This window comes from Acomys russatus, chromosome 24 (assembly GCF_903995435.1).
Source record: "Acomys russatus chromosome 24, mAcoRus1.1, whole genome shotgun sequence".
NCBI lineage: Eukaryota > Metazoa > Chordata > Mammalia > Rodentia > Muridae > Acomys > Acomys russatus.
The window spans coordinates 48,889,561-48,900,347 of NC_067160.1; the positions used below are offsets into that span (position 1 = coordinate 48,889,561).

Genomic DNA, 10,787 nt, shown 5'->3' on the forward strand with positions numbered 1-10,787 from the left:
ATAAACCCAGGGAGGTGAGTGTTGCTTCTGCTCCACACTACTTCAGTACTCAAGCTGCACCTCAGTTCATTAGTCTCCTGGATGCCAGAAACTAAAGTTTATATTAAAGAGCTGCTGTTTTCATAAGAAACACATTCTCTGAAATGATCTTCTACCAATTTCGGTGCCATAGCAGTACTTAACAGCACAGTACCTTAAAACAAAGCAGGAGAGGGAAGGTTGAATACTGTCCTTTCTTTGAAGCTATGGACCTTCCAATCACTTAACTGTACCAATGGCAAAGCATACTGTAAAAGCATACTCTATTGTGGAATACTATTTGACCCCAACATGGCACACACATTTGGGGTAAATCTGATCTAACACTCAATTTGCTCCACAAGCAATCGCAGTAACTCCAGCAGCGATTCTCTAGCACCTTTCTGCAAAATTTCAGGTTTGGTAGGTGTTTGTTTATTTGAAGTGGTTTTTCTCAGTTTTCTCATTTTTAACTTCCTAAAACTATTTTCTACTTTCAGTTCAAATGTTGTATTTCCTATTTTAAACCTACTTCCCTGCCAAGTAGAGTTAATAAAATCTGAATAACTGCTCAGGATTTATTTTCTTCATCTTTTATTTTATATTATTTGTTTATATAATAGAGAATAAAAGCAAACAAGTCTCTAAAACAGCAATGTTTCTTTAATTTCCACCTGGTGGAGGAAGGGGACTAAGAGAGAGATAAACCTTTGAACTGGGAACTCGATGACCATGTCCCCCTTACTCTCTTCTCTGTTCCCTGTCAGTCTCATCCACAGTCAACAAAGTCCTGCACATCTGAGTGGAGCACCAAGCTCCTGTGGAAGCAGGGCAGGGCCTGGCCTGCTAGGCAGGGAGAAAGAAGAGCACCAGAACGTTGAGCCGTTCTCTATGGGGGTCTGCCAGTACCCTGCTGTGTGACTTTAAGCACAGCAATTCCTGAAAAGACTTCAGCAAAACTTGAATTTCACTATTTGTCAAGGAGGGGAAAACCCAAGGACCTGTAAGAGACTTGCACAGACTTCAAAGGCTGTGCTTCCCATGAGCTTTTTCTGGAGGTGAGTCCCTCAGAGTAAGATGCCTTCTACAAAACTGGTTTTTTGTTTATAATACTTCATGGTACTATGAAGAGGACCAAGGGGAAGACAAATCTGATGGCATTTACAAGCACCAAATCAAGTATCACAAGGTCTCCTCATTCAAACCTCATCCCTTTGAAATTTAGGCTGATGATGTGAGAAAGCCACACACTGGCCACTCTGCAAAACAGAGCAGCAAGTATTATAATACTCCTCACACTGGCGATTTCCCTAACTTCTGATGAGCAATCTCATCAGGGCACTGACTTCTAACAAGGGTTCTAGAAACTCAAGGTCAGGGCACCTTCAGCGCGGAAACAGTAATAGACTCCTTTGTCATTGGCAATCTGACATCTGGCTGCATCCTTAGCAGTAAAGCTGTAACATCAGAATATTCTATTTCTAAAAGACTGAGTCTGAAACTTGTAAATTCACTGAACTGGAACAGTTTCCAAAGTCTTCAGTTGAGTCAACATTCAAAATACATACCCACCAAAAAGGAAAAGCAAAACAAAACAAAACAAAACAAAAACCAAAAAGCAAAAATCCACTGCACGAAACAGTCCATTAGCTGATGGGCCCTGAGTGCCGAGTAGGTGAGGTTACACAGTGAAGCCACCTCTATTTGTCTTAGTGCCTAGCAGTGACATTACACTGGAGCTCTGTACAAAGGTTCCCCCTCTTTGTAGCATCTCTATCAGGTCCTCATCCACACAGCGAGAACAAACAAGACAGTGCCAGCAGACATCCTCTAGCTCAGTGGTTCTCAACTTTCTTAATGCTGCAACCCCTTGATACACTTCCTATGTTGTCATGACCCCCAACCATAAAATTTGTCCCGTTACTACTTCATAACTGTATTTTGCTACTGTTATGAATTGGAGTTTTGCTGTTGGTTTTTTGAAACAGGGTCTCTCTGTGTAGCCTTGGCTGTCCTGGACTCACTTTGTAGACCAGGCTGGCCTCGAACTCACAGTGATCCTTCTGCCTCTGCCTCCTGAGCAGCACTGGGATTAAAGGCGTGCGCCACAACGCCCGGCTGAACTGTAATGTAAATATACGATATGCAGATGGTTTTAGTGACCCTGTGAGAGGGGTCTGTCTCCCACTACTCTAGCTTAAAACATCAACTGTATAATCTCAGGAATTTGGTTCTTTTGTTTTCTTTGATTCCTGGCATTGAGGCCTAGGACCTTGCTCATGCTAAGTACTCACTGTACCGCTGTGCTGCACCATCCCCCACCCCCAGGTTATTTACCTTTTCTATGCCCTAGTTCCCTCACCTGTAAAACCAGGAATGATGTGTACACCTTCCCATGCAGGGACATATGTGAAACAGCTTTTGGGACAATGTCATAACGCACAGTAAGCACCCACTGGCTACCACTGTCGGTGTCCCCTCCTGTGGGCTCTACAGCACACTCTGACTACTTCCTCGGCACACACTTCTCCCACACAAGAACATCAAGGACCTCAGAGTAGGGACTTGGGTTTATTCCAGTGGCATCCCAGTGCCTACATTTTGCCTGTAACTGATGAATGAATCACGCACCCTCCAAGTCTTTGTCAATTGGCAAGCCAGGGTACAAACTGAAACTGATCTCACTTGCCTGGCTTTGAGCTCTCAGTCTATCCCCTCCACTTCGCCTCTCAAATGCCTGCTAAAAGCAGCAATGGCAATGCCTGGAACTTTTTGTAGTTTGATTTGAGTAAGACTTCATGGGACACTGACTTCCAATAAATCTCTAACAGTTGAGAAACCTTGCAATGACTTGCTTTACTTGGACTAGAAACCTGCCTGCCCTCTCAGACCACATCCCAGGGCTCTCATAGCTACAGCTAGCTAGGCACCTGACAGTTTGCAGTTGAGAACACCTTATTCAAAATGCTAATGCTTGAGGCCAGAACTGTTTCCAGGTTTCGGATTTTTCAGAGTTTGGGAGCATTTTCAGATTTTCCTAGATGAGCATTACTAACTTAAAATCCCAAATCCAAAATGTTGTGCAGAAAGCTTGGATTACGGTGCTCAGGTTCTACCAGATTCTTTCTTTTTCTTTCTTTGGTTTTTAAAGACAGGGTTTCTCTGTGTAACCTTGGCTGTCCTGGACTCACCCTGTAGATCAGGCTGGCCTCCAACTCATTTTTAATTTTTTTTTTCAAGACAGGGTTTCTCTGTGTAGCCCTGGCTCTACCAGGTTCTTAATCCACATCAGCTCACTGAATATCCATAGCACTCGATCCCCAAGGTGAAAAAAAGGCTGGCTAGAGTTAAGCCATTTGCCAACGGCCACATGTATGTAGTGAAGTGGACATGCCCCACAAAACACAGACCCACAGACCCTGACTATTCTCCATAAACTACTATTTTATTTTTGGGGGAGTGGAGTTTCAAGACAGGGTTTCTCTGTGTAGCCTTGCTGTCCTCGACACATTCTGTAGACCACGCTGGCCTCGAACTCAGAGATCCGCCTGCCTCTACCTCCCTAGTGCTGGGACTACAGGCGTGCGCCATCACGTCCAGCTTTATAAACTACTATTACACCAACCCACCCACCTCCCATCTCCATGCTATGGAAGATATATGCTTTTTTTTTCTTTTTAAGATTTACTTTTTTTTTTAACTTTATGTATATGGGTGTTTTGTGTGCATGAACACCAACTATATGCCTTGCCTCCTGTTAACTAGAGAGATCATGGCATCAGATTTCCCTGGAACTGGAGTTATAGATGGTTATGAGCCGCCATGCAGGTACCAGGAATTGAATTCAGATCCTCTGAAAGAACAGTCCATGCTCGTTACCACTAAACCATCACTCCAGCCCAAAATGTCCTCTTAAAAAATGAGTTTCACCGTTGTCCATGCTGTTCTCAAACAGTCTGTGTAAGTGCTCTGCTGCCTCAGCCTACCACGCAGCTGAGACAGCAGCCTGTGCCACAGTGCCCGGCCTTGCCTACCTTTAGAGGACTTTCTACACTACCCATGTCAACGTTCTTGGTCTTCCTCTTCGTCGGTTACTTCACTATGTATTTGCAGAGTGCCATGGTAAGAAAGAAGAAGGCAAGGCTAGGCTGTCTCACCAGCTGTGTAACTATCCTGTGTCTTCCTGTCTGTAAGCTTTAGTTAAAATGATTCTATGAGAAAAACTAAAGTTCAACTTACCTCACATTATGCTCACTCCCTTGACCCAATGTCATCTCTCAAGAGCTAACACTATACACTACTTCCATACTGCAGAAAAGCTCTCACACCCATGTCTGACACTGTAGTCATCAATTCCCTCCTCACAGTAAGAACTCCCTGTACAGTGACTAAGTCCATCTTATTGAACCGCCATACAGCGCTTGTCCTATATCCATGCACAAGAAATGCTTGCTAGATGAAACACCTGTAAATAGCAAGAGTCTATGGGGTTTTAGGTAATAAATAAATAAATAAATCACTCCAGGGCTGGAGAAATGGTTGAGCAGTTAAAGGCCATTACTGCTCCTGTGGAGGACCAAGTTTGGCTCCCAGCACCCACAGCGTGCAGCTCACAGTACCAGTGGCTCCAGCTCTAGAATATTAGAATATCTAACACACTCTTCCTCTCTTCTGACACCTGTGAGCAACTGCCCTCACATGTACACAAACCCCACATGGATACACATGTGTATTTTTAAAATAATTCTTGAAAGGCCGGGGGAATGTTAATAAATCATTGAAGCTGGGACTGTCCCTAGTTGGTTAAGTGAGGCCACCTTCAGTTGGACCATGGGAAGCACTATAAATAGAAACTAAAACCTGGGAAGCTTCTAGGAAGGGCAGGATAAAAAAATTTTTAAATTAAAAAAAATAGTAAATTAAATTAAAACTACTTGGGAAACTATCTAAAGTGATCTGAGAACCTATTTATCCAGAGGAGAGGTCCACAGTAGAGACTTTCACAAGCTTAACTGTAAAAAGCTCCCCAGGAGCCACAGGGGCACAGAGGCAGTGCAGGCACTACACACCTATGCCAGCTGAAGGCGGATATGAGCACACAGCTGAAAAGGAAAGGGGCACCTGGTATGCATCCTCCGCCCAGACTCCAGTAAGCTTGAAGGGGGTGACTGAAAAAGAGGGGGCAATTATCATCGAGCAAGATTTTTCACTGTAGCTCGTGTGGCTCCTAAACATAAGAATAATACACTTTATTTCTGCTCTGGTGGTTGTTCATGAAGAGACATCCACCCTTTCGATTGGTCAAGTGAATGGCGACTTTTTTTTTTTTAACGGATGTGTCTGTCCACGTTACTGTTTACGTTTGGGAAGGTTGTGAACTTGGCTGTTTGGGGGCTTATAACAAATATGGTGCTTCGCACAGAGTTGGAGGACAGTGACAGTTTCAAATATTTGCAGTCATTCAAAGGAGACTGTAACAGATTTCGAGGCCCACCGGCCGTCTTAATAGTTTCTGGTTCGAGTTACACACTTTTTAAACCTATAATCCTTTCTTCTTCCCACTCTCCCCACCCCCACAACCCCCCCCCCAGCTTTACCGTTCCTTGTGACTCTCATAAACAGAAAAACCGCAACCCAAGTTCCCAGCAGCACCCTAGGTAGTTAAACAATCTGAAGGGGCTGTTTCAGGGCTACCCAGGCAATGCTTTGAAAACTTGATTTCACAAGATGGAGCTGGGGCACCGGACCTTGAGGAGTTGGGGGCACGACATCTGGCCTGAGGGGTGGGCGTCCCCCTCCCCGCTCCCCGCCCCCCGCCCAGGTCCACAGGCTCTCCTCACCTAAGTCACTCACACCCTGCTGTCAAGCTTGACAAAGACCGGGAACCGATGCTCCCAGGCCACCGAGCACGGCCCGGGACGGGCTCCGCTAGGCAGCGCGGGCAGCGGGGTGCTGAGGGGGCCGCTAGGTCCCGCGGGCGAGGGGGCGGCGGCTGGGGCAACCTTTACCTGAAGCCGCTTCCACAACTACCGGCCGCCTCTCCCAAGACACGTCCCTGAGGGAGGGAGGCCCTGGCTCCCCTCCGCCTCCCCGGCCCCTGCACCGAACCCTTACGCCCACGAGGTCCTCGGGGACTGGCAATCCTACCGGCCGGCTCTGCTGCCGCGCCCCCGGCTTGCCCTCATGACCCCGCCGCTCTGCGCTACCGCCGCCGCCGCCGGCCGGCAACAACTTGCCCTGTTAGCCCGAGCCGCGCCACGACCCGGAACCGCAACCCGCGTACCGGAAGTCCCCGGTCGGGAAGGCGCCTCTGGCTGGGGACGCAGTGCGCAAGTCCCAGAGCCAGGAACAAGGAGCCGCGGCCTCCCGGGGGGCGGGGCAGGGGGCGGAACCTGGGGGCCTGCTTGCGCATGCGCGCTGCCCTCAGCCGCCTGGAGCAGGTTAACTGACTTGCCTACCCTCAACTGTAGGGTTCTCTGTAGCTATTTCTGATTACTTTTACAGGAAAAAGTCTTCAGCTTAACCTCCATGGCAGAAACAAGAGTTCACTGGAACTATTATTTGCCAGATGGGCATGGTATGAAACTGCTTTTTAAAATTCCTATATAAACACCCCGGTTAGCACAGCTCTCAGACCTCATAAGAGAAGTTTCTTACTGCAGTGGACGGTGGTTTATTCAGAAACTCACAACTGGCCAAAGTGCAGAGACAAAACGTCTATAGAGTGCTCAACCATAAGTGGGGGCACATCATACCTCCACTCTGGAAGGCTCAGGGACCACCATGAAAGCGGAAGCAGAAAGATCGGGAGAGCCAGAGGTCTGGAACAAACAATATCTTGGAGACATGACAGGGACTCTGCATTCATGACTTCACAGCACCTCTGGTTCCCTGTAAGACCTACACAAGATCCAGCCAGTCAACGTTCCAGAATGGAGAACTACCACCACCTGGGGGGGGCGGGGCGGGGGCGGGGCGGGCGTTGGCTCTCAAGCCCCTCTTTCTGGATGAGAAGCTATTGACAGTTGGTGGGTACTGTAGGGAAGGCCAGTCCGTTTACCTTAAGGTTGTGGCCCCTGGTAGGTCAGTCATCTCCAGTGGACGGCCCCACGCTCAGGAGTATATGGGCAACACAAATTGGAATCAAAAAAGCTTTTTTTTGAAGAGGGGGGTTAATCAGGAATTTGGGAGAAGGTACAAGTGGATCTGGGATTAGTTAAGAGTGTGAGAATGATCAAAATACATTGTATATATGTATGGAATGGTAAACATTAAATTTTTTGTTTGCTTTTGATTTTGTTTTTTGAGACAGGGTTTCTCTGTGTAGCCTTGGCTATCCTGGCCTCACTTTGTAGACCAGGCTGGCCTCGAACTCACAGCGATCCACCTGCCTCTGCCTCCTGAGTGCTGGGATTAAAGGTGTGCGCCACCACACCTGGCTAAATTAAAAAAAAAAAAAAAAAAGAGTCAACTACCAATTGTAACTTCCTGTGAGTCTTTGGGCACTACACCTCTCCATGTTTCTGTCACTAACAGTCGTCCCAACTTCTGCCTATTGCTGTGAGAATCAAATAAGTTGATGTACAGTAAACACCAGCACAGTGCCCAACACATCATAACAAATGTTAACTAGCACTCTCATCACCCACAAACAGCGGTGCTGACAACCATATTCAGGCCTGGCAGAAAGTCTGGGTGAGATGTAAGATGTTAACTTTCTGGAATAGATGTCAGTGGCAGAGGGCGGGGTCATAGCTTAGTAAGCCACTCAACATGCCATCATGAAGACCCAAGATCAATCTCCGGGACTCATTTAAAAATCTGTATGTGGTGGCACACACAAGCCCGGAGAGACCTCAGGGCCAGGCTGGCCAGTCAGTCTTAACCTAATGGATTGATTCCTAAGACTTACAGAGAAACCCTGTCTCAAAAAATTAAGTTGACAGTGATAGGCTAATTTCTGTGTGCTTGACCAGCCTGGTTTATATATCAGGTTCTAGGTGAGCCAGGACTTCAGAGTGAGATCCTGTCTCAAAAGATAAAACAAAAGGATGGATGGTGTTTGAGGAAGAACCATACCTGAGATTGTTCTCTGGCCTCCGTGTGTATACCTACACACACACACATACACACACACACACACACACACACACACAGCACAAAAGAAGTCATGGTGAGGATAGAAGAGGTATAAATGATGTGTTCTTTTCTCAAGAAATCATCTGGGAAGCCTCTCAAAAAATACATTTCAGCAAGCCAGGTGGGACACCAATGTCAGTAACCCCAGCACAGAGGAAGCTGAGGTAGAAGGATCAGGCTGAACCAGCCTGAGCTACATAGCAAGACCTTGTCTTTTAAAAAGAACAACAAAAAGTAATAATAATAAAGAACAAAAATGTACTTAGCAAAAGAGCGGTGTGAATCTTGATGGACCCACACTGTAGAGGAATTTTAATCCAGAAACATGGCTGCTGTGGCAAGGTATCACACTGGAAGCCCTAGATCTATGCGACCAGGATGGGATGCAGACATGCCCTTAGTACACAGCTTTAATCCCAAAGAAAGAAGGATGGGATGCAGACATGCCCTTAGAACACAGCTTTAATCCCAAAGAAAGAAGGTAAAGTCAGTTTATAGAAGGAAGCACTGATCAGAGAAAGATTTGATAGAATAGGATATGCCCAACTCTCACAAGAAAAGAAAGAAAGGCAACTTGAGAACAGTGCAGAGGGAGAGAGAGAGAAGGCAGTTTTATGTGGAGAGTTTTACAGAGACAGGTTGAAGAGAGAACAACCAGATTGAATCAGTCAGTGTGGAGAGGAGTTTTGAGCCAGAACAGCTGAGTTGAACCAGCCAGCCAGAGTTCAGAAAGAGCTAGAAAGTGTGAGCTTATTCAACAGTAAGTCTCAGAGACTGAAAACATTCTAGGCCTAGGTTAGGTTGTATGGAGGCTAGAAGCTTCCAGGACTAGGCCTAGGAATAATTAGATAAAAATACTCTGGGCTTAGGCATATACATAAAGAATACATATGCATTCAAGCACTCGCATATTCACATAAAAAGTCCTCCTCCCATAGACCAGCTCTGGGAACAGTGAAGAGGAGAAAAGAGAAAGCCTTGGTGGATCGGCAGTAGAGGGAATTGAGCAGGCGGTGAACAGCTGGCTAAGGGGAACCAACTGTTGGAGAACAATTGGCTATAGGAGTCAGCTCTTGAGGAGACATTGAGGAAAGGAAAAAAGGCGTGCTATACTCAGGCATATCCGGTATGAACTGAAGGTCTTAGCGCCCAGGAGAACTTTATTTTTCTGTCTCTGTCACATCCTTATTGTCTTTGCCTGTCTCTTGCTGTCACACTTACATTTCTGTGTCTGTTACTCCTTGGACCAACCCCAGTACATTATTTAAAGTGAAATTCAATTTTTTTCATTACAGATTACATCATGACTTTTCTCATCTTTTACAGTCAATAGAACATTTAAAAATCAACAAAGCAAAAGAATATGAAAATATAAACAGTCCTGTGTAACCTACAAAAAACATACAGCAAAAATCAGTCAATTTCCAAGCAATGGTCAGCATAAACTGATTATTATTTCTTAAACAATACTCAGGAAAGTTTAATCATAAATTTCCCTGGGCTAAATCCACTGTGTTTACATGATTGTCATAGCAACATAGCTTGAGCTAAATGTTCTCTAATAAAGAAAAACCTTGACTTATTCCCAGTCCCAAACCAACAGGTGTGCTATCTAAGCCTAGACTAACTGCCAAGGGGTCCTCTATTATAAAATATCTGTATAGCATAATGTCCCAAACCCACCTTCTATTGATCTCAAAGTAGATTCTAAGGAAACTTTTTTCACCTAACCAGGTATCTAACCAGGTACTGTTACGTCAAGGTGCTAACTTAACTCCAAGCAGTTTCTGCCTGATTGCACACAGTCAGAACTGAGACCTCTCTCATTGTCTCAAGCCTTCGGCCAGATGCCTTCCATCAATATTCTCTGTGGGAAAAAGTATTCCCTGTGTGAATTTCATTAGAGCTCATAAACAAACAGGGAAATAGCTGGGCGTGGTGGCGCATGCCTTTAATCCCAGCACTCGGGAGGCAGAGGCAGGCGGATCACTGTGAGTTTGAGGCCAGCCTGGTCTACAAAGTGAGTCCAGGATGGCCAAGGCTACACAAAGAAACCCTGTCTCAAAAAACCAACAACAACAACAAAGTGAGAAATAGAGAGAAAGACAGTTTTAGAAGAAAAAAACAGATTTCAAAGTAATTTTTAAAAAAATTACAACTGGACCATACATAATATTTAAGGGCAGTGGTGATCAGCCAGAGATCTTTGGAACGTTGTCAAACAAAGCTTCAAAGGCTATTCTGAATGTCTAGAGATCATGTTAGACAGACAGAGGTCTCTGGAACTTTGGCAAGGAAACCCTCTACGACTTGTCCTCACGTCTGTGACAGTTCCCCCTTTTCTGTAATAATTCAATGGTCTTCAGGTATGCTGTCAAAGGCATCTATGTCTTTTCGGAGCTGGTGGATGATGACTGGAAGACAAATGACCAAAAGTAAGAATAGCCCAAGTGGGCTGGAGAGATGGCTCAGCGGTTAAGAGCACCGTCTGCTCTTCCAGAGGTCCTGAATTTAATTCGCAGCAACCACATGGTGGCTCTCAACCATCTATACCCTCTAAAGCCGTCTTCGGGGGGGAGGGGGGAAATAGGTAGATAGAGCATGAGATAGAACACTCATACACATAAAAT

The 10,787-nt window shown here is 45.7% G+C and overlaps 1 protein-coding gene across 4 annotated transcripts in view; it reads right to left on the reverse strand.

Annotated features, from left to right (window-relative positions):
• The window catches only part of Mapkap1 (MAPK associated protein 1), a 212,760-nt gene extending 206,524 nt beyond the window's left edge, over nucleotides 1-6,236 (reverse strand). For 3 of the 4 annotated variants that reach the window (XM_051166493.1, XM_051166489.1, XM_051166490.1), the window contains exon 1: nucleotides 5,859-6,159. The gene's annotated coding sequence lies outside the window, so the exon portion shown is untranslated. The other variant, XM_051166492.1, reaches the window with a different exon arrangement.
• Nucleotides 6,237-10,787: the final 4,551 nt, after the last annotated feature.